Here is a 4,487-nt window from a genome sequence, read left to right as displayed (position 1 = left end):
TGATTTATATGGTGAAATGAATACTTATGCATGTTTATGTGTATTAAATATGCATGTGGGCCCGTTTTGTTAATTAAGGCATATTTGTAATTTTGACCCGTTGAAACTATAATTTTAATTATATGTGTTATGTGATTGAGACCACATTATTATGTGGATATATTCACAATATTCGACACGAGGCGATCCTAGTGAGCGAGTTAGCGGAAAAGTCACAACGGGGTCAAATACCCGGCTCAGAGTAAGCCTAGGGGTATTTTAGTCATCTAGTACGTAGTCGGGATTTATTGGGCGATGGGTAGTTATTTGGTGATTATTTGGGTATGGCGGGATTAATTGGGAATTTATAATGCTATTTGAGTTTTAGCAGGAAAAGGGTGGTACAAAGATGATTTTTCCCTTGGGGCGTTGGAGAACCAAGGTAAAGGCTAGGGACATTTTGGTCTTTTCCCTAGCCTTAGACTGCCTTAGCCATCTAGAGACCTTAGGAAGCCTAGAAACAAGCAGAACAAACACCTCAGCTCTCCCATTTTTCTCTCTCTCCCTCTTTTTGGTTGAAAGTTAACTTTGGCTTGGGAAAAGCCCTGGGATTCTTGAGTTTAGAAGGCAGTTTGGTGAGATTGAAGTTTGCTCTTGGTGAGTCTAGAAGTTGTTAAACTAGGATGACCAGCTGAGGAGTTCACTTTGGCAGAGGCAAGTAAAATTCTTGGAGCTTTTCTTAATTTTCTTTTGAGTTTATGGAGAGAGTCTGAATCTTTGACTTTTGTAGTTTCTATGGGGATGTTTGGGTATATTGTGGCATTATACTGTTGTTCTGGATGAATTTCTTTGAGTTTATAACTCAATTATGGGTTTAGTTGTTATTTAGGATGAATTTTGAGGAATTGGGCTCGGGAAAAATGTTGGAAAATCTGGGTTCGCAAGGTCGCATCGCGGCACTAATCTTGGAGCGTCGTGGCCCGCATGAACTCAGGGGCTAGGGTGGTTCTCTGAATTGCCTTAGCACTGCGACGTGTGTCCAGGGTAGCAATTAGGAGGCTATATGACTTGTAGAGGGTCGCGACTCAAATGGGGAAAATTGGCCAAATAGGGTTTTTAAGCTCGGGAACTCAAACCTAAAGGCTCGGGAAGGATTCTACTACCCGGTTTAGTAGAATTCGAGGTCCTGGAGGCTAGTGAGCAATTTCAAAGTTTTAATTAGTTTAGAACTTGATGATTACCGTTATTGCATTGTGACTAGGCTATACCGTTAGGTCTCGAAAGTAAGGATCGTGCTCGGGATCGCCATACACTATCTACTTGGGACTCGAGGTAAGAAAACTGCACCCTGGCTGTACTCGGAGCTCAGCCCCTGTTAATGAATAAGATTATGACTGTACTTGTGATTATCTGGTTAGGCATACTTGTATACGTTGTAACTGATTGTGTTATGCAATCTATATGTTTGGTTATATCTAATTTGAAAGCTTGGCCTAAGGGCACTGGGGACAGCAATAAGTGTGCGGAACGCATGCCATTTGGCTAAGCCAACCTGGGAGTGCATTATGCCCTTGGCCAGCCCAAACGCCACCTAAATAATTAGAAGTGTTGTCTGCACTTGTCTAACTTGTTGATTGTTTAAGTTGAGCTATGTGTTTGTTTGAGCAGGGTTGTTATTGCTAAGCTTATTGTTTGTACTTTGTTGCTTATTTAAATATGTTGATTTAAGTTTTATTGCTGAGTCTTGGCTCACGGGTGCTATGTGATGCAGGTAAGAGAAAGGGAAAGCTAGACCAACCATAAGTTGGAGAGCTTTAGGGGTGGCGTGTACATTTGCAGCTGCTCGACCACCACGACCGAGGATTCAACATGGACTAGAGCCAAACCTTAATTTTGCTGCTTAGGCTGGCTTATGTTGCAATAACTCTTTGAAGTTGTAAATGCCTTGTAAACACTTATTTTAGGATCCCATGTACAAACTCAAACTTTTAAATGAAAATCACCATTCCTATGATAAAAAAAATTAAACCCTAATTCGTATGTTACCCTTAGTTACACATTTATATCCAAATGAATTGATTAGCAAGTCCATCACTATTTAAAATACACAGTGTAATGGTCTTGGAAATCCAGGGTGCTACACAAAGCAAGGACCTTTCTCGCCCTTAAACTTGTTTGGGTTGGTTTTTGGATCCAAAGATCTCTCATTACCCTTCTTGCCTTTCCCTTTATTTTTGGGATGTTTTGGGTGTGACACCACATTTGCTTTGGAAGTCTCTCATATTAGATCTCTCCACAAGTTTATCTCTGCATATCAATTCCTCCTCGAAACAAATATGTTTTTGGATTTCCTCCAAAGAATAATCGTCATTTTTATGAATGATTCTTTTCCTATAGCTCCTCCAAGTTGGTGGTAATTTTGCCACTATTGCACCAACTTGAAAGGCCTCGAGAAGCTCAATCTTCAAAACTTTCAATTTGAAAACAATTATTTGAAGCTCATGAATTTGAGGAAGAATAGGTTTATCACCAAAAAATTTGAAATCAATGTATTGAGAAATCAAAAACTTTTTGGTACTTTCCTCTTCCGCCTTGAATTTCGTCTCAAGTGCATCACAAATCTCCTTTGCCGACTTGGTCTCGGTATAGAGGTTATTGACCCACGATTTGTCCAACTGACATGGAATCAGAATATGCTTGATATGAATGAAAGTAATGAGAAGAATGTAATGACGAAAGTAAATAAGACACAGTATTTTATAGTGGTTCAGCCCCAGGATCTGGTAATGACCTACGTCCACTTAGGTTGATATTGATAAAAAAATCAGATGAGTGATCAAAGAACTAGGGTTCAATGAGTTTCACTGATCTCTGAAGAACAATACAATATTACTAGGAGAATTACTATAGTCTCAAAATGATTCAAAAGCCAAAAGTCCCCTCCCTTGAGCTATCTCTTGCTATTTATAGGCTCAAGGGGGATTACAAAAGGTTGTTACAGATATTCTTTCCTGAATAATCGGATACTCAGGAGATTGTGTGAGATAAATTCGGGATTCACAAAGATCTTCCCATTAATGTTGCCTTGTATGCGGAGCTATCGACCAGACTGGTCGTAGGTAAGACAGGTTCGCACTGCTTCTAATGTGTCTCCTGGTCGATACTCTAGCAGAACGTTTCCAGGTGTCAGCCACGTGTCCAGGGATCACTTGCCACGTCACTAATGCTAATTTTTTGGACAACATTTGCCCCCCAAGTTTATTTACTACGAGCAGTAAATAAACTTTTGAACGAACGACTCTTCGATAACCCCGCCTGACGTGTCAGAACCCTTCGTGTGTTCTTGAAAAAAGTAACCCACTTCTGTCTAATCATGTCCTTTCGGTTCCCCAGAAAAGATTTTGACGGCCATCCCGCTTCCCCATATTTTGAAAAAGGGAAACTGATGATTACATCTTTCTAATGCCACAGACAAACTTATATAAGACATTCGAAATCTTTATTTTCTTTTTACGCACGCCATCGTCTTCACCAGAAAACCTAAAATCCAGAGCCCTTATCGTTCCCGAAGACCGTTCCCTCTGTACTTTCAGGACCCCGTCCGAGAGCTCCTTGATCTCCGAAGACCCTTATTCCATCTCCACGATTACTTTTCTTGGTAAGTTTTCGAATTCCCACGCTTCTAATTTTTCGTGGTGCATGCTTCTGAATGTGTACTGTTTGAGTTTTATCTGTTTCTGGTTTGAGACGCTTGTAGAGAGAATATTTTGTAGGCACAATAGAGTTACGAGTTAGTTTAGAATCCAAGATCATGCTTTTTATGACGTAAAATCGAAGTAAAAATTCGATCTTTAAGCTAGTTGAAAAAATAAGTTTTTCCCGTCATAAGGGGAGTTGAAAAAGCTTTTCCATAAAACTTTTTACTTTCACCCTTTGATCCGTTTTTCAAACTGTTCGTGTAGAAAAAATTAGCTTTTTGTTAGAATGTTGTTGTATAAAAACTTAATTTTTATACTCGACCAGCGTTATTCTAAAAAGCTTTTAACAGTTTTCTATCCTCACCTCCCCATTCTTCTGTATGCAGACTTTAATGTCAGATTTGTGGGGAGGTGAAAGGCCTATTGACGACGACCTTCTCGCCCAACTGCTCGAGGGAGAAGAACAACCAGCTGACCGTGTCCACGAGATCCCTTTTTCGCGATCCTCTTCCAGACCTCATCCTTCTCCTCCAATGGCCCGTTCCAAATCTTCAGGCAAGAAAAGGCCCGAGTCTGAAAACAACCAAAATTCTCGTGCCCGGTCTGATTCGCAGGCAAGGGCTCCCTCGACCAGTGGTCGAGAAAATCTTGTTCCTGACCCTAATATCCAAATTAGGGCCAGCCCTCGCCATCAGAACTTGCCTGATGTCGAGTGGTATACTTCCCCGGCCAGTTCAGTGACTCTTCGGATGGTTGCTAACTGCTTCAGGAAATTCCCTCTCACAGGGGTTTCCATTATACGTCCTGCCG

The sequence above is a fragment of the Humulus lupulus genome, chromosome 8 (assembly GCF_963169125.1).
Source record: "Humulus lupulus chromosome 8, drHumLupu1.1, whole genome shotgun sequence".
Taxonomy (NCBI): domain Eukaryota; kingdom Viridiplantae; phylum Streptophyta; class Magnoliopsida; order Rosales; family Cannabaceae; genus Humulus; species Humulus lupulus.
The sequence above is the reverse complement of the archived record's forward strand: the minus strand, read 5'-3'. Positions refer to the sequence as shown.